General features: G+C 37.3%; 1 pseudogene; it reads right to left on the minus strand.

Moving 5' to 3' along the window:
- Positions 1-8,832: 8,832 nt before the first annotated feature.
- LOC149240651 (flavonoid 3'-monooxygenase pseudogene) lies at positions 8,833-9,339 on the minus strand (annotated as a pseudogene).
- Between the last annotated feature and the right edge of the window lie 11,660 nt (positions 9,340-20,999).

Consider the following 20,999-nt stretch of genomic DNA (forward strand, 5'->3'; position numbering starts at 1 on the left):
ATTTGATGTTGAAACATCATTTTTTAAGTGTGAAATGGAAAATACAAATAGTGTATTGTAACATCTTTTTTTAAGTTTGAAATAGAAAATACAAATAGTGTATTGTAACATCTTTTTTAAAGTTTGAAATGGAAAACGAAACAAACCATGAAAACAGTATTTGATCTTGAAACATCCTTTTTCAAGTTTGAAATGGAAAATACAAACAGTGAATTGTAACAAAAGAGGTTCGAAACATCCTTTTTCAAGTTTGAAATGGAAATACAAATAGTGAATTGTAACAAAATAGGTTCGAGAAGGAATATAATAGTCTAAAGAACATTGTGCTTGTCATTCCATATTTGAAGTTGTATGAAAAAATGGTGGAGGTAGCGAATACCTGAAGAAGAAGTAATGGACCTGCAAAATGTTATTTAGTTAAAATTAGCAATATGTAAATCAGTTGCGGAAATTTACTAGTAATACTTTGCAGGTGAGCTGTGTTAAAATGAATCCGGAATGAATGGAAATGAAGTTACCTTTGCTATGGGGATTTATATATTGTTAGTGGAAGATGCATGGTGAATAACGACATATTGAACACAATTGGAGGTTAATGCGTAGCTGGAGATGCAGTTTTTTTGCTTGCCAGGCGACTTGTAGTTGTGCAGGTATGTTATTCCTGAGTCCATGTGGCCTATTGCAAAAGAAAGAAAATGTTAGAATGAGATGTACAGATAATATAAAGACATTCAAATATTTGCTTATTTACTAATATTGATTAAAGTTGGTTGTTGTTGAAAGATATGAAAAGTATGTTATGAAATAAAATGAGGTAAATAAATGGAGGAAACCTTTTGGTGAAGTCAAAGTATGGGTTGGAGCAGGTTATTTGGGGGCGGCATTAAACGAAGAATTTCTTTGACGTGTTTTCTGCGAGAAATGTGTTTGTTGTCCTTCATTTTACTGTAATGATCGAAACTGAATGCAGGGTTAATCCGAAGATCTTGTAGAGAAGGCACTCTTGAAATAGTTGTGAATGTGAGACCTTGACGTTCTGTTTTTCCAATGTCAATTGTTGCTTTTGGAAGTGTCATACCTTGAGATTTATGTATGGTTAAAGCCCAAGCTATCTTCAGTGGAATTTGTGTACGACCATTTATTTTTACTACTGGAATAGGCAAGTGAGTGGGGTTTCTTTCATCCCAAGGAGGCCCAATGTATTTGGGGAAATCTACGACAACAAATGTTGGAATTTGGGGTGGTGCAGTTGAATCTTTGTAAAAGATGGTTACAATTTTTCCGAGGGAACCACTAACAAGTCGGGCTGAAACCCAAAGGTTGGAAGTCAACATAACTTTTTCGCCATTGCATAGTAATACAATTCGCTCAAGTTGCTCGTCTTCAGAGGAAATATTGGAATATGTGTTGTCATCTTCAACAATGGACCGTGCGATAGGAGTGTTTATAGATTTCTTCATTTGCTTATTATGGACCATTGTTTGAGCATTTGTTTGAAATAGATGCATGGAATTATGGAATGAACATATTTCTTCTTCTGATAAAAAGGAATCTATGCACGACATGAGATGTTGTAGTCGTCGATTGTTAGATGTGCATCTCTAATGTTCTGGAGAATGTTCCTGAAAGTAACCTGTGCGATGTCGTCGCCTTGTTGACGAAATATTGTTTCTAATGTGATGACTGTGTTGAAGGTGTTCCACAGTGTGCTTCCGTGGCTCGTCCCTGCATATAGAGGTATGTCTTTGACAAGTGGTAGCTGACAGAGATCACCAACCAATATTATGGAAAAACCACCGAAAGGAGTGTTTCTTTGGTGGGGAAATGCCTCGCGAAGACGTTCATCAATATGGCGGAGAAGCTTTGGCCCAATGAAGCTCATTTCATCGATTAGTATGTATCTTATATGCCTGAGTTCTTCCTGGAATTTTGCAAGAGCATTACCTTCTAAGGGCATAAGATCCTTTATAGGAAGGTGCAAAGCAGAATGGATTGTCGATGCTTGTATGTTGAAGGCAGCAACCCCTGTAGGGGCAAGGAGCATGATCGGCGAAGGTTCCAGGCTTGCAAGGCGTATGAGCATATCTTTGATGCAATTAATAAGGAGGGATTTTCCCGTACCAACAGTGCCTTATATTATCATTCTGAGAGAGGGTAAATAATCCTTCCCAGCAAAATGATTAGAAATAATATTTAGAGCTTTTCTTTGCATTGGAGACAATGTAGTAAGGGTCTGCAGGATATGTTGATTTGTTTGAAGAATGCGGTGGATGGAGCGACTATTCTCAATGAATTGTATTGCACTATTTTGTAGATCGAATGGGATAGTGGTATGATTCCAGTTATGGGTGACATCAAAGCCACGAAGACCAAGCATGTCAAGGTCATTTATGAGAAGCTCATTTGTAGGGTATAATTGGGAAAGTAATTCCCATTCATTTATTTCCATGGTGTCTGTTGGATTGGTTTCATGTATAGTTGAGGTATCATTTGTGGCAGATTCAATATCAGATAGTGTGCGGTGTTGATGCCAAGGATTGTAGAATGGACGAAATGTTTGCCAATTTGCGATGAATTCTGCAGTGTCAAATTTCCTTTGTCAAAATATCTCTATCGGTGATAATGACCTTGACAAGGACCATTTCTAGACGTGTTGTTCAGTCACTTGCTACAGAGGAAGTAAATCAGTTCAATTTGTGGGAGAAAGAAAATTTATTGATTGTTGAAATGTGCAATTCAAAACCTGTACTTGATGTGAATTCCAACTAGCTTGTGATGTTGAAGAACAATAGTCTATTAATTGCAGTCGTGGCAAGAATTATAAGTCATTGGTATTTGATGTGTGCACAAAATTAACTTAGTGATAGTAAGCACTTTGAGGGGGTTGGAATGGGAAGGCGAACATAACTCTCCTCTATTGTCTCAAAATTGCAAATAGAATCATTGGTATTAGACAACTAAATAAACAAAAAAAATTCCCAGCTAAACAGAGATGCCACTTTTACAATGATCAAGGCTTATAGTACAAGACTATGCCCAAACTGTACTTTTTTTATTCAATGAGAAGTAAGCTCCTGGAATTAGTTAAAATGAATGTTGGTGAATCACCAATGGATGACCAATCTAAAGGTGTGCAAAATGATATCAAGAGAAGGAAGGATCTGATTTCTTTTATCTAGAAGTTCCAGCTCATCTGAATACTATGCCCTCTTTCCCATTTCATGGCAGCAAGAAGTTAACGCTTCCTCCATATAATTATGCAATCCCAACCATCACTTTGGGAGTAATTATTGTATACTCTCTTTTGTTGGTTTGTGAATAGGAGTGTAAAATCCACAGAGAGATAGGAACATGAGGAGCAAGAAAAGTTCCTTAAAGGTCCAGGGAGTTTCCCTCTGGAGAGGCTGCTTGCAATCTTCCAATGCATCACAGCAGGGGCAGATGAAGAATTGGAAAATCTACAATCTGACAATATATCTGCAGCTGATGAAAATGGTTTGGGGCCTATGGCTGATGCTCTTATGCAGCTCTCAACTCTTTGTAATATCAATATTTTGTATAAAGGAACAAACTGTCCCCCCAATTCGTCATTTAATTCCAATGCACTGATATCCAAAGGAATTGTTGATTGATCCTCCACGTGCATCCGGATTGTAGAGCACAGGGTGCTCAACAACCTCAGCAGATGGATTTGTGCTGAGACCTATATTCAATGCACCGATTGCATGATTGAGATTTAAAGCACTGCTTTTTCTAGCAGAAACTAGTAAAATTCTATTACAAAAAATGGTTGAAGCGAGGCTGACACCACTGGTTAAACATACATATTGTCTTCATGATTCAAGCTATTTACACATATAGAAAACATAGTATAGGGCTTACTGAAAGCAGAGCTGTAGAGGAATGGTGAAGATATTTGTTGTGTTACATTTGTAAAAAGAGTGATTGTAGCAGCAATAATCTCTCTCTAGACTAAAGCAACGACCCATCTACAGTTGCATCGGCCATTTATGTGAAATTGAGGTATGCATCATTTAGTTTCGTAACCTCTGATCAGATCAGTGTTTATATGCCAACGTCTCTATTAAATTTATCCAGTAACTTATATCCAAGCGGGGTTTAGATGGGTTTGTGTTAAGGTCCATAATCAGTGCACCCAATAATCTCATATCAATTTAGGGTTTAGATGGGACTGCGCTGAGGTCTTTATTCCGTCCACCCAATTCGTCATTTAATTCCAATGCACTGTATCCAAAGGAATTGTTAATTGATCCTCCACGTGCATCCAGATTGTAGAGCACAGGGTGCTCAACAACCTCAGCAGATGGATCTGTGCTCAGACCTATATTCAATGCACCGATTGCATGATTGAGATTTAAAGCATTGTTTTTTCTAGTAGAAATTGGTAAAATTCTATTACAAAAAATGGTTGCAGCGAGGCTGACACCACTGGTTAAACGTACATATTGTCTTCATGATTCAAGCTATTTTCACATATAGAAAACATAGTGCAGGGCTTACTGAAAGCAGAGCAAAGAACAAATCAAACCATAACAGCTTTAAAAGAATAAATCAGAAACCATAAGAGGAAGAATGGCTTACATAAATAAGAAAGCATAAAGAAAGAAGGGCAAGAAACACTGACCGCTAAGAATTTTGCAACCAGAAGCGCAGAAATCCCATGTGTGAAGAAGACAGTCGAAATAGTGATATAACAACACAAGGATGCGCTGGCTACGTGGCCCTGAGGCAGGAAGAAAGACACGAAGCCAAGAAGAAAGACATGTTTCATCACTGCGAAGACACGTTTCGATTCAGTAACTGCGAAGAGTTTCGGTTCAGTCACTGCAAAGAGTCTCATCGCCAAGAGGCCTGCATTTCATGGCCCATTGCCAGATCCTCCCTCTCTGTCTTCCAGCTGGTGGAAAAAAACATATTAAATCATTCTATGAAAAAAAATAGATTAAATCGACGGCAGAAAACACCCCAATCGTCTAACACACAGAATCAATGGCTCAGAATCGCACACGTCACATTTTAGGGATGTCTTTCTCAGAGGGAACGCCTTACCGCGTAAAAATACATATTTTAATATTTTATAATAATATTGGTCATATGTGAGCCGTATTGTTTAAGCACATTTTTTTTTTTTTTTAAACATTATGGTGTGTCTATGGATAAAATTTTAGGGAGGTTACATAAAAACATATTTTCTCTTTGTAAGGATGTCAATATTATTAGCTAATGGTAATTCATCATAAGAATTAAAAGAGAATCACAACACTTAAATGATTTATTATTAGTTTATAAGATTTATAATTGGAAAAAGTTTAATTTTTGCTAAATAAATTTAATATTTGATAAATATTTCTAAATACATTTAATATTTAGTAATTAACTTATTTCTTAACAGAAAAAGAATAATATTTAAAACATTTTTAAATTTTAATTCAAACTCATAAAACAATTTTAAAAAATTATAATATTTTAAATGAAATTATACAATTGTTTACCACATTTAACCTTAATCGTATATCTCTGGCTAAAACCAAATGCTATACCATTTATGATTTATGATTCAAGTTAACAAAACAACTTTGTTTCATATTTCGCACGAAAAATTATTTTATCATTATATACGACATGATTTCTGTTATTTTGAGACGTGAAATATTATATGATATCTATGATATTTGGCTAGTGAAATTGATAGAGATATGGACAGGGGAGATGTTTTATTGTTTTCACCTGCTTTATGAGATTTAAATATTTTAGCACGTTTGATGAAAAAAATGAGGAAGTTGTCTTTTTACAATATAAATGAGCAGTGATGGATTGCGAAAAAAAAGAACCGTTCAGTGAGAATTTTGACATGTTGTGAACCGATAAGGCGGAAGTCGTTGATCCAATAGAAAGATAATGAAACCCTTCAATGAAAATTTGACGTATTCTAAACCTATCAGGCGGAACTTTCTAAAATTGTTACATGGTAATATAGGAAATCATTCTTCTCGCATCCCTTGATCTTAAATAGTGCTACCTGCCCTTCCAACTTTGCACACTGCCCATTCCAAGGGATGGCTTAGTGATGTTGCGCTCTAACTTGACCCAAATTTCCAGGTCATCATCTGTTTCCAGGTCAATGAATTCCTAAGATGAAGAAACTGTCATTGTCGTGCAGTTGGCAAAGCTGTGGAACGTCTCAAGAACAACATTTATTGTAACGAACTCGTTTCTTTCTCTACAATCCATTCCGGCGCTTTCGCTCGCCTCAGCAGCAGCAGGCGAAGCCACCTCTGCTGGTTTCTTCAGCCCCACATAAAGCAGAGATTGTCTGCGTGAAGGACACGAGGGTTTGGAAATGAGCCATGCGCCTATACAATCCGCGTGGAAAGTGTGGCGGCATTCTGGTAATACTCGCACACTTTCTCCTTCCATGAATTCTGCGAAGCAAATAGGGCAATCCAGGGTTCCCAGTGGGGAGCTTGTACTGTAAACCGATGCTGGAAGTGCTTTTAGATGCATTTTCTTGATACCAGCTTTACCTCTTTCGACACTGGCTTCAAGGGATGGCTCGGACACCACTTGCCAAAGTCTACTACGGCGTAGAACGACGACTACCCCCAACGTGCATAGGATGGAGAAGAGCAAGGCCGCTAGGGTCATGGCTAAGACTGAGTCGAAACCTGCATTGGTTGCCGATGAAAACTGCGTCAATTCGTCTGGCTTCTCCATTAAGGGGACGATAGGAGGCAATGATTGCAATGTTCTCTGATTTTGGGACAATCTCCTTGCATGAACAAACTATGCAGGGGTAGCGCCACTGTGCATATTGCTAAAATTGAGCTTGATCACACCAAAATTGGAAATGGATACAGTTACTTCACAAACCTTGAATTCTCCGGCAACCCAGTGAGTCAGTTTGCTTGCACGAACAAAAATAAAGCCAGGAGAAATGCAGCAGAAGTCACACAGCATAGAAAATGAATCAAGATACAATGCTTCTATCCCAAAGAAACAATGACCGCTAAGAATTTTGCAACGCTGGCTATACGCGGCCCTCAGGCAGGAAGAAACACACGAAACCAAGAAGAAAGACACGTTTCATCACTGCGAAGACACGTTTCGGTGCCCTCAGGCAGGAAGAAAGACACGAAACCAAGAAGAAAGACACATTTCATCACTGCGAAGACACGTTTCGGTTCAGTGAATGCTAAGAGTTTCGGTTCAGTCACTGCAAAGAGTCTCATCGCCACGAGGCCTGCGTTTCATGGCCCATTGCCAGATCTTCCCTCTTTGTCTTCCAGCTGGTGGAAAAAAACAGATTAAATCATTTTATGAAAAAAAACAAATTAAATCGACGGCAGAAAACATCCTAATCCTCTAACACATAGAATCAATAGCTCAGAATCGCACACCTCACATTTTAGGGATGTGTATGCCTTGCGTAAAAATTTAATAGAAATTTTGATTACAGCTATCAATTAAGTTAATTAATTTATCAGAATTCAAATTTGATAAGCTGGAATGATAAAAATTCCAAGGAAAGGTTTTTAATTTGGAACTTAATTGATCAGAATTCAAATTGGATAAGCTGGAAAGATAAAAATTCGAATGAAAGGTTTTTAATTTGGAACTTAATTTATCAGAATTCAAATTGGATAAGCTGGAATGATAAAAATTCGAATGAAAGGTTTTTGATTTGAAAAAAATTCGATAGTACACATTCATTCCAATGAAAGGTTTTTAATTTGGAAAAAAATCGATAGTACACATTTTAAATAGTGGGATATATAAATGTGTTTAATTAATTTTTTTCCATTCATTTTTAATTTTGCATAATTTCTAATAATTTTAAATAATAAAATAGTTTTAAATATATAATTAAAAAAAAACCATACTTCCTTTTTCTTCTCAAAAGTCTTTGCTTTTCAAAACTTAAACTTAATCAGATTATTTAGTTTCAAAATTTCATTTTCTAAATTTTTTATCTAATAAATAAATACACATTTTAAACATATTTAGAAAATAAATCTTAACCCACTTCACATATTCTCTTTTTCTCTATTTTTTTTAGCTTTTCAATTTTCTAAAACAATAATAAAATTGAAAAATAAAAAATTTCTCATTTTATAATTTTTTCTATCCTTTTTTTGGATGCTCCCAGTTATCGGTATATGTTCAAGCATCAAAATATTGATTCAAACACTTTGGGAATGAGGTTTCTTGAAAAAAAAATCCAGATTCCACCCAGAAATTCACCCAATTCCAGTGAGAAATTTACCATCCAGGCAACCCATTCCCAATAGAATAGTCTAAGGAAGCAAAACATTTTCTTGGAAAACAATAAAAATTCAGACAAAATTGTGATAAAATCAAATGAGAATTTTCGAAATTTCAAATTACAAATGTCAAACTTCTTAATTTAAGATGCCAAAAACTTTTAATGGCGATAAATCCATTTCCAAAATAAAAATAATAACTCAAACCATAATCAGATTTCTTTAAAAAACAATCTTCACATTCCACAAACTGGCTCATTGTATTGCATTTCCAATTCCAGACAACACCATCAACATTCGAAGGGGATCAGAAGATAGAACTTCAGGAAAATCATGAGAGCAAAGCTGAAGAAAACCATAAAATCTTACCCAAAATTTTTGGAAAAAAGGATAGAAAGAAACATAAAATTTGAGGAGTACAGATTTCAAATAGTAGTTTATATTGAAAGAATCTTAATCTTGTCGATCAAACTTCGTGGAGGCTTTTTTTTCCCACGTGAGAAGTGATACAGAATGTAAATATCCTGACAGTTTAATCCAGAAAATTCTCTCAGCATAAAATCTGAGCAAAGAAAACAGAATGGAAAATTGCAAATTTTTTGTTAAACAATTTAATAAGACTCACTAGCAAAAGGGCCTTGATATCGGCATCCGTAAGCTTCCCTCCTTCACCATCTGCATCATTTCTAAGATTCCAAAGCACACTCAGAAAATCGGCCCTCTCTCCTCCATTACACGACGAAGTCTCGTGCTCCTTTATCATCCTGCTGAAGAACTCATCGAACCTGTTGTGCAGTTTTTTCATCTTTCGCCGCAATCCCTGCAGATCCATCCAAACCAAAGACGGCACTAAGTCGCCAATAATAAACCTCCCGGCCAATTCCATTTGCTCCACCACCATTTCCCTGAATTCACCCGCGGTCGACCCCTGTGAGTCGAACACGCGCCTGCTCAACATAATCTGCCCGAGAACGTTGGCATTGCAGATGTTGAGCAGCTCCCCGAGGTTAACAGTCTTTCCTTGCTGCTCATGGTCCAGAATCGACTTCAGCAGCATCCCGACCTCCGCCTGCCGCACCGGCTGCAGGTCGTCCAGGGCCTTGCTGGCAAAGAGATGAACAAACTATGCAGGGGCAGCGCCACTGTGCATATTGCTAAAATTGAGCTTGATCACACCAAAATTGGAAATGGATACATTTACTTCACAAACCTTGAATTCTCCGGCAATCCAGTGAGTCAGTTTGCTTGCACGAACAAAAATAAAGCCAGGAGAAATGTAGCAGAAGTCACGCAGCATAGAAAATGAAGCAAGATACAATGGTTCTATCCCAAAGAAACACTGACCGCTAAGAATTTTGCAACGCTGGCTATACGCGGCCCTCAGGCAGGAAGAAAGACACGAAACCAAGAAGAAAGACACATGTTTCAGTGAATGCGAAGAGTTTCGGTTCAGTCACTGCGAAGAGTCTCATCGCCACGAGGCCTGCGTTTCATGGCCCATTGCGAGATGTTCCCTCTCTGTCTTCTAGCTTCTAGCTGGTGGAAAAAAATAGATTAAATCATTTTATGAAAAAAAACAGATTAAATCGACGGCAGAAAACATCCCAATCGTCTAACACATAGAATCAATGGCTCAGAATCGCACACGTCACATTTTAGGGATGTCTTTCTCAGAGGAAACGCCTTACGTCGTAATTATCGTGAACTATATATTAGTAACGGACACATAGTTGTTCCAGTTACAAGTTGCATTAAGAGTTATCAAAAGCCATATATTCGCATATACATCACGTAATTATCAAAAACGTTTTTTTCTTTCAACTCTAAAATGATACTTGATCGCTACCAAACGAAAAAAGTCAAGACACTAAATCCAAAACCAGTGGTTCTCTCACTATTGCGACCATTGAGATACACTTCCATTACTATCGGGATGGTACACTAGTATTGCTTTATTCAGAGAAACCTTCACATTGTCTGGGCTGTCCAAGGGAGGAAAAACCTACTCGGTAACATGTGTACATAAGTAAACTAAGGTGTGAGACACCAGAAAAACTATGAACCGATATCGAGTGTCAAATACATGTAGAAAAACATAATACATTGTAGTAATTAATACCATATACTGTATACAAATTGAAGGAAATTGAAAGAAAGGTCAACAACCCATGTAATATTACTACATTTATAATTATTACTGTCACAATAAGATCAATGGTCATAATCTTAAAAAATTGTCTGACATATTTCAAGAATTATAAAACAAAATAAGAACTGGGACGAACGCGGTTATCTTGTCCATGCAAAAACCGTATTTTCTAAACAAATTCACAACTTGGAAAAGGGTCGAGTCAAGAGGCTGATTGAAGAAAGTTTCTCTACAAACTAGTAGCAATATAATTTTAATAATAGAAAAAGGCGTAAAATAAAGAAAGGGTACTTTCAATATTTTATGGGTTATAATTATTTTCAAGATCAAGAAGTTGAATGGTTTTACAAATAAAGATTTGGTTGACAGTTAACATAGTGGGATCTAATGGTGGAACAACTTCTAATTGTCTAACATTCCATCCTATGATATAAACCAGTGCACAGTGGCACTTTGGGGAGTTGTTTTCAAATAAGAATGCCTTACGGTATAATTACACATGTCTCGTTTAATCAGTTCAATAGACAAATATAAAAAGTTGTTTGATTTCACGTGGAATTCCAAGAGTTTACAAGCACAAAAGCTATGTTGTTGAGAGCTATCCAGACAAAACCAAAGCAAAAAGAGACCACCCATAATCAGCTATGACATGAAGTAAGACCGTTGCGAAACCTAGAAGTTGCACACATAAGGCAATTGAGGATTAAGCACACCAAGGAGCCACACTGATGGACCACGAGAAACCATAGCCCATGAAACAAAAACTGCAATTTCCCTCCAACCTAAGCACATAAGCCCACAAACCCCCACTAGAGCCTTTGGCCACCACTTGGAGCCGAAGCTAACTGTAATTTGCATAGTCATTGGGGAGCATATAAGGTTCAATTGAAAAGGTAGTAGTAGAATCATCGATGAGCCTTGAGCATTAACTAAACATGAGCCCTTGATCCCTATGATGATCATAATCAATGACATGCAACTGAGGTCTGAATTATAAGGACGAAGCAACTAAAAACTAACCATAGATTTAAAGCGAGTCTCAAACTTGATCAAAACAATTGGTGGACCATGAGGAAACAAGGGACCCTTCATGAAAGCTAAAACACGAAGGTAAATTTTGAAGGCCATTTGAGACCCAAAGCCACCACACAAACACATGAGACTGAATATTTCCAAACGATAGGAGAATTGTTTTGTTGACCCTCCACCACTGAGAAAACTAGAACATGCCAAGATATGTGCCAACCAGAGAATGGGTAGAGATTATTATAATTGGATGCATGGTGGCCATGTGCAAGAAAGACAGAAGCTTAAGGAATCGCTGACATGGACGAGTGTTTTGCAGGACTACTTGTCAAGAGCCAAGACGAGTCTGAAGAAGGACTCTTGTGATCCATGTTGCCACCTCCAGTTGTGGTGGAGGTAAGCCTCTCCATGCAATGATGAAGTGAAATGATGAACTAGCAATTCGAGCAAGGGATGACGTATGAAAACCAATGCCATGTTAATGCTACCATCGCATGGGAATTTCACAAAGTGTGTTAGTTTGCTGAGGAGTATAAATGCTGGGCTAGGTGGCCTTTTATTCCATGTGGTCTCGTCATGGCAGTAACAGGCATTGGGCTCAAGTCGGGGATTGTATATTATTATTATAAACACATTATTTTCTTTTTTCTAAATATAAAAGTAATAATTTATTATGTTTTAAAATTTTCTTTTAATTTCTTCATTTTTCATGAATCATAAATAAGTGAACTCTAAGATCTTAAAAGTAATAATTTATTATGTTTTAAAATTTTCTTTTAATTTCTTCATTTTTCATGAATCATAAATAAGTGAACTCTAAGATCTTAATATATATATATATATATAATATTTACATAGAATGTTGTAATAAAGAAGTAAATTAAGAAATTATATATATATATATATATATATATATAGAAGTTAGATACCTTGTATTACTTCAAATGAGGATTCCATAGAGAAACATTTTTTTTGTTGGTTTATTGGAAGACCTCTTCTAATTAGATCATCTTGTAAATAAAACTTATAAAAATATACATCAACATGAGAAGACAGAAAAGACTATCAATGCTACAACTAAAAGAATAATGAGTCATAGCAACCATTGCGAGGAATCTCTATATATAAAAGTTAGATACTTTGTATTACTTCAAATGAGGATTACATAGAGAAATATGTTTTTTGTTGGTTTATTGGAAGACCTCTTCTAATTAGACCATCTTGTAAATAAAACTTATAAAAATATACATCGACATGAGAAGAAAAAAAAGGTTATTAGTGCTACAACCAAAAGAATAATGAGTCATAGCAACCATTGGGAAGAATCTCTAGGCATGAGGCTGACTAGTCACTATCTTGATCAAGGGTGAAGAAGATGTTAGCTAATCTCCTAGCTAGAATGGTCAACTTGTGCTCTATATCATAAATTTTTTCCTCCATATTTTCCAATCTAATAGATTTCTCCTATTTAATCCTATACCTCCCTATTTCGCTTCCATGTTTAACATTGTGTTGACTTCGTGCATTGATTAATGAAGTGATGTCTAGATTGGTGAACTTGTGGTTTGTATCATCAGTGTTTTCCTCCATCTTGGCCAATCTGATAGAATTCTCCTATTGAGTCCTCCTATACCTCTCCATTTCACTTGCATATTTAACTTTGTGTCGACTTCGTGCACTCATCAATGAAGTGATTGTATCTCATGTAATGTGAAAAGTATAGGGGGAGCCACAACTCCCTTTAGTGTGAGTTGTCATCATATCAAGGTGATACTTGGGGAAACTGCCGCACCTAAGCATCCTCCTTCAAGAAAATAATAAAACCTAATGTTAACTCAATTAAAAAATCATAAAAAGTAAAAAGGAATAATAAAAATAATATGAATACTTATAACCAAATTATATATATCACATTAAAACATAAAATAAAATAAAATAAAAAATTATAAAACATATCAAATATGGATCAATTGCATTAAAATGGTTTTCATTTTAATAGATTTAATCTCCATAATTAAAATGGATCTATGTTAGTGTAACATGTTCATAGAAAAAGGATAATCATATCAAAAATTGATACTTATGATGGTGAAAAATGTGTTAAAGCATTAATTAAAGTTATATTCTCAGGTGAAAGTTCACTACATTCAAGATGTTTCAAGTTGCTAATGACATAAAAAAGATCAATAATTTAATTAAAATTCCTTGAAGTAAATATGAAGTCTACTTGAAGTAGATTCCTATGTATTTGTATGTATTCTAACGATTCCTTTGCATTCCTATGTATCCTTGAAGTAAATTCCTATGTATTCTAACCATCACCAATGGTATATTCATTCCATCATAGTCATGTTGTTCAAGCCAAGGATCACATCAAATGAATCAGAATAAATTTCACAATTACATTTAATCTTATTTCAATATTTTTTTTGTGTGAATTAAAGCATTTGTATTACTCATAAAAAAATGTACATGACTTTACCAAACTATCCAGAATTATTTAGAGGCACTCCCAAGTCCATGCCCAAAGCTCATCAAAATACCGAGTCATAGCAACCACATCATCCTTAAACTACAAGCAAATAATTCTCAAGCTATATATTGCCACAACTAATATAGGGCTTTCCTATTAACCCCTCCCACCCACCAAGAGACAGAAAGCATACACATTATCAAAATTGATAAGATACCATCGACATGATGTCGCTAAGAGGAAACTAAGCAATAGTGAAACTTGATGCTGAAGTCGATTTCCAAGAGAAAAAATTGGACCGATGCCTTTGATTGGGCTTCAGGGCTATGAACATGATCCAGGTGGCTCCAGATACACACACAGGACAAAGAGGGCTTATGAAAGCTCAATAATCATAGTGATCAGAATGATTTCATTGTCCTGATTGCGATGGTGTGAACGATTCATCAAACCAAGTCCATATGCAAAAGTTAGAAGCAGTCAAAGTTCAGTTGACCTTCGATGACTGGGCAGGCTTAAGGAGGCCACAATTTGGACAAAATCCGACCACAGGACTTCGACCAACGTGGCCCAGATTCTGGGTAAATTTGCAGCCTAATTAATTTGTTTCCTTCAGCCTAAAATCCAAATATTTCAAAGTGGCCTTATTATTATATTAAAAGATTAAAAAATGTATATATAACGGGAGGCGGTGGGCCACCACCCCCACCACCCCACACCCTTACCATACACTAGTTGTATGCCTTAAATAGTAATGTGGGGGCTAGTGGGTATTGAACCCGCCCGACCCACATGGGTCGGCCCCCACTGGGTGGCCCCATGAATGAACCAAATAGTAATACACCCACATATAAGTTTGCCAACGGAGGTGGTTAGGGACGCTCCACCCCATGCGGGTCCGGTCCCCCATAAAATTTATGTAATGTTTGTTTAAAAAAAAAAAAAATGCGATATTTGGAGGAGACGAGGTTTGACCACCGGACCTCCCTCCAACAAACTTCAATTTCAACCAATGCGCCCAACTGCGCTTCTCTGGTTATTCCACCAGCCTCATTTATTTAAACTCGTCATTTAGAAATGCGCCCAAGGCACAGGAGGCCAGGAGCGTGCACGCAAATCGATACAGGGGGAACCATGACTGCTGCAGAAATAGGGAGCAGAACCATGATCCTTGTAATCTTCTTGAGGATGTAATTTTTCTCCATGTCAGAATATAGTCAAGTTTACAGTAGTTTTCCGTAGGGATCGTAATGGAAAGGTCAAATTCACCTTTTGAGTTGCAGATTTATAGTCTACCCATGGAGCAGAATCTTTGAGGAACCTAGGGGAATCTAAAAGATTCTTTGAGCTCGAGATTCTCAATTTTCTAAGAATTCATAAATTTTGACAGTCAATTTTTCACCATTCGACACGAAAAATCTGATGGTGCATTCAAATTTTTCATTTTCTCATTTTATTCTCCAACAACTTTTCTAAGTGGAGTGCAGGTGTCAGCATTCATGTGTGAGCAGCCATTTCCATGTGATTCGACGTCGTGAGATTCGACGTATGACCAGCGTCAGAAGTTTGACATCCGCTTCTTAAGATGACCCTTGGATGTGAGGTATATGAAGTGTGTTCATGTACTTATTTTGCTATGCATTGTGCTACATAGATCCATGTTGACGCTTGATGTGGGATCTTGTTTCTTACTCGATTTCATGATTCCTGCTTGATGTGATGCAGAATCATATGTGTGATGTACTTGTTGTCATGATTCGTTATGTTGTGTTTTGAGATCCCTTTGTTGTATGTTGATGGGATACTCATGTGTCTTTATGCATGTCTGCATTGAGATTCCTTTTATGCCATTTTGGTGGGATACTCATGTGTCTCTATGCATTTTTGCATTGAGATCCCTTTTATGCCATGTTGGTGGGATACTCATTATCATCATGCATGGGTTTGTGTCATACTAATAGGAGTCTTTTGACTGAGAGTTCCGGTAGTGGAACATCTCTTGGAGTCAATCCTGCGTGAGGGCATTTTCCTTGTATCATGGCGACATCACCTCTTATTGACATCATCACAATTGACAACACTTAATGCAGCGGCCTACACCATTTTGACAATTGCGCCCAGAGACGTAGTCCCTCCTTGACGAACTCTGTTATCAACGGCTTATGTTTTCATGTGTTGATGAATTTCATGTTCCTTTTCTTTACAACATGTAGCTGTATTCATTTATGTTCTTTTAAAAATGCAATTTAACACATCATGAAATTAAAAGGTCTTGGAAGGGTCCTTTGTCACACCCAAACCTGGATCAAGTGGTATCAAAGCGGTCTTTGCATGGATGTGAATTGAAAGTGTGAACGATGCAATGTGTAGTGACAGACGATGAAAAAGTGATGTAAGAGACCATGCTCAAAATTTCCAAAAGGGTGGAAATAATGTATGCAACTCTACAAAAAGAGACAAAGGAAAAGGAGTGATTACAGCTTAAGTTGCAAGCCACAGAAGAGGCCCTGGAAGAACTGAAGCAAAACAAACATAATCTTCAAACAGAGAATGTTGAATTGAAGATGCTTTTACATGAAGAGAAATAAGGGAAACATAGTTTGCTATGACGGGTGCAAGCAAAGGATGAGGCCTTAGAAAAGCTGCAATGTGACCCATGCGAGGTAAAAAGTAATTCTTCGAATTCATGTATGTTTCCTGATGATGATTTCACTATTTTTGAAAATCATAGCACAAGAATTGGCTCCAAACTATTGAAAAAAATGGGGTATGAAGGAAAAGGCTTGGGAATTAATGGCCAAGGCATTATCAACCCCATCAAGGTGGAGGAATTACCCTGACAGATAGGACTTGGGTATGTCAGAAAGGAATTTAGGGAATGTTCTGAGACAACTAGCGAACCACCAGAAATAGATGATGAGAAGTCCTCATCAATTCTTTCCAAGTCGACAGAGGAGGTAAAAGATGTTGATTTCCTTTCAGTTTTGTCGTCACATAGTATGATTTCTGTTGGAGAATTGGATATCCCAATTAAAAGGACAAACATGAGGCTCCTTACAAGGATGAGGAATAAGGAGGAAAAAGAACATGGTATTAATAACCAAGGCATAACTCAACCTTTGGAGGTTGTGCATAAACATCGATTTGTAGGCATGGGATACAACAAAGGAGAATTCTCGAAGGTGTCAGATTCTTTTGAGACATCGTCGAAATGATCGAGGAAAGAGAATGATGGGAACACATGCCGATAATCCCATGGAAGTTTACATTGAAAAGAAAGAGCTGAGGAAACCTCTTCTCACCATACTTACACCATAGAAAACAAAGAAAGGTATAACCACTCTCGACATTCGAATGTTCATTTCGATTAGAATCATGTTGTTAATGATGAACATAAAACATGGAATCAAAAAACATGTACCTTTTGTGGATTACATTACCATACATTTTTTAAGTGTTGGAAAAGAATGGAAGCACATAAAAGGATGAGGCATGAAAGACCCTCTCAATAGCAGGTAAAAAAGCTTGTTAAGAAGATCTGGAGGAAGAAGATTTATTGCAGTTATTATGATAAAAGTGGCCATCAAAGAGCCACTTGTTGGAGGCTCCATCCAGAGCAGCGCCTTACAGACAAAACGTTGATGCATGAACCAGGTGAAGCAGTTGTTTGACAAGAAAAATCACCACAAAGAGATGACCCATTCATAGTGATAAGTGAAAAATGGTTTCTAAAAATGTTAGATTGTCATGGTTGTGCTTTTGTAAATCATTTGTTCCATTTTAAAATGTAAAAATTGATGATGTGTTTTCCATCACTTCTTCGGCGACAATAATTTCTGGTCTTATTTTGAGTTGTATTTTAAACTCAAAAAGTGATGTCATGTTTCCATCACCTATCAAAGCAAAATAGTGTTTGGTCTTATTTTTGTAAATCATGTGTTGCAGTGATGATGTGTTTTCCATCACTTGTTGAAGCAACAATGACATGTGGGCCTTGTTTTCATGCCTAGGGTATTGTGTCCATCTTGTTGTAAACTTGACCACTGAGTATGTGTTATAAACTCATGGAATGTGTGTGACGCTTGGGTCATTAGTTTGTCATGAAAGTCAAGCGTGTAATTTGCAAAAATAATGTACTATAGGTTGCAGACGTTACAGGTGTCGGCTCATCGCATAAGGTGAAGGAAATGGAAGGGAGACCTTTTAGGACACTTGTGATGCAGACAAGGTACAGAGACATTGTAGATTATTTTTCATGCTTTTGGAGGAATAAAAGATCCTCAGTGGGGAAGATTGATCCAGGTGGCTCCAGAGACACACATAGGACAAACAGCGCTGATGAAAGATTGAAAATCAAAGTGATCATAATGATTTTGAACTAGGACCAAAGCATAGATCTCATCGTCTTGATTATGGTGGTGTGAACAATTCGTCAAACTAAGTCCATATGCGAAAGTTAGAAGCAGTCAAAGTTTGGTTGACTTTTGTTGACTTGGCAGGCTTAAGGAGGCCACAATTTTGAAAAAATCCCGCCATCGAATTACGGCCAGCCCGGATTGGATTCCGGGGCAATTTTTAGCCTAATTAATTTGTCTCCTTCGGCCTAAAATCTGAATATTTCAAATTAGCCTTATATATATATATATATATAATAGGAGATGGTGGGCCAGAACCCCCACCACCCCACACCCTTACCATACATTAACCACATGCCATAAATAATAATGTGGGGCTAGTGAGGTTTGAACTTGCCCGACCCATGTGGGACGGCCCCATGTATGAACCAAACAGTAATACACCCACATATAAATGGGCCAACGGAGGTGGTTGGGGGTGTGCCACCCATTGCGGGTATGGTCCCCCCAAAAGTTTATGTAATATTTGTTTTTAAAAAAACCAAAATGCAATATTTAGAGGAGGCAGTGTTTGACCACCCAACCTCCCTCCAATAAACTTCAATTTTAACCAATGTGCCTAACTGCCCTTCTTTGGTTATTCCACCAACCCTCATTTATTTAAACTTGTTATTCATAAATACACACAAGGCATAGGAGATCAGGAGCATGCATGCAAATCGATGCAAGTGGAACCATGACTACTACAGATATAGGGAGCGAAACCATGATCCTTGCAATTTTCCCAAGGAGGTAATTTTTCTCCATGTCAGAATATAGTCAAGCTTATAGTCATTTTTCACGATTTTTCGCAGGGATTGTAATGGCAAGGTCGGATTGGCCTTTTGAGTTGCAGATTTCCAGTCCACCCATGGAGCAGAATCTTTGATGAATCTAGGGGGAATCTAAAAGATTCCTTGAGACCCAAATTCTCAATTTCTCAGAATTCAAAAATTTGATAGTTGATTTTGAACTATTCGACGCCACAAATCTGATGGTGTGTTTAGATTTTCTATTAGCTAATTTTATTCTCCAGCCACTTTTCTATGTGGAGTGCAAGTGTCAACATTCATGTGTGAGCAGCCATTTCCATGAGATTCAGCGCCGAGAGATTCGATGTACGACCAACTTCAGAAGTTTGACATCTACTTCTTCAGATGGACCTTGGATGTGAGGTATATGTAGTGTGTTCATGTACCTCTTCTGATATGCATTGTGCTGCACAGATCCCTGTTCATGCTTGATGTGGGATCTTGTTTCTTTCTCGATTTCATGGTTCTTGCTTGATGTGATGCAGAATCATCTATGTGATGTATTTGTTGTCATGATTCATCATGTTGTGTTTTGAGATCCCTTTGTTGTATGTTCATGGGATAATCACGTGTCTCTATGCATGTTTGCATCGAGATCCCTTTTATGCCATGTTGGTGAGATACTCATTATCATCATTCATAATTTTGTGTCATATCGATAGGAGTCTTTTGACTTAGAGTTCCAGTAGTGGAACATCTCTTGGTGCTACTCCTGCATGAGGGCATTTTCCTTGTATGACAGTGACATCACCTCTTATGTACATAATCATGATTGATAGAACTTAATGCAGCGGCCTACACCATTTTGACACCGGGGCCCGGAGACATAGTCCCTCCTGGACGAACTCCGTTATCAATGGCTTATGTTTTCATGTGTTGATGAATTTCATGTTCCTTTTCTTTACATCATGCAGATGTATTCATTTATGTTCTTTTAAAAATTCAATTTGACACATGATGAAAGTAAAAGGTCTTGGAAGGGTCCTTTGTCACAACCGAACCTAGATCAGAATATCCAAGCACTATGTTGCACCCGATTCATAAAAATGCACCATGCCCAATGACCTGGGCCAAAAATTTCCCATTGCCCACCAAGAAACTAAATGCTAGAAACAAATACCACAAGCACGGCCATCAAACCTGTAGAGACCACTAATCATTTTCAAATGAAGAAATACTAGCAGTGTTGAAACACTAGAGATAGGAGGGTCATCCTACTCATCTCCATCAAAGTCACAGTGAATGTAGCTCTCTATATGAGCCAGACGCGTGTTAAATCTATCTAAACAAAACCGTTGGTAATTGAGAATTCTCCTAACATCCTCAAGAGATGTGAAAATCTTATATTTTTCTACTTGTTTATCCCTAAGGAATAGGCCTAAAAGAGTTTTCATTTGCCAATGTAGAGCTTCTGAATTAAGGTATTATTTCTTCATGCCCTTGGTACTCCCAGGGTTAGGAACAAAAATAAACATATCCTCCAAAAGATCTGAGTCATAGAGAGATTACCTCTCAACTCATGCCATTGTCTCTAACTTTTGAATTTCTCTATGTATTTTTTACCGTGCAAAGTAAAAAAAGTTGGTGGAAGAGTCATGGCAAAAAATGTGAACCCCACATTGCCCCATCTAGGTGCAACCTCTACCTCCCTTTCTACTCTTCGCCTCTGATGTGGTGGCATCGTTGAATCAGAGTTGAAGTCCCAACAATTACGATGGGAACCTCTACATCCAAAGGAATAAAACACCAGAACGAACTTAGGGCCAACACAACCCAGATATCAATATGTTAAGTTGTCACAATAAGACCACACATTTAACCCTAACTCCGCCCACCACCGAGAGAATGATAACAAAGGGGAAA

This window comes from Pinus tabuliformis, chromosome 8 (assembly GCF_031772625.1).
Source record: "Pinus tabuliformis cultivar Carrire ecotype Pingquan chromosome 8, CPIR1, whole genome shotgun sequence".
NCBI lineage: Eukaryota > Viridiplantae > Streptophyta > Pinopsida > Pinales > Pinaceae > Pinus > Pinus tabuliformis.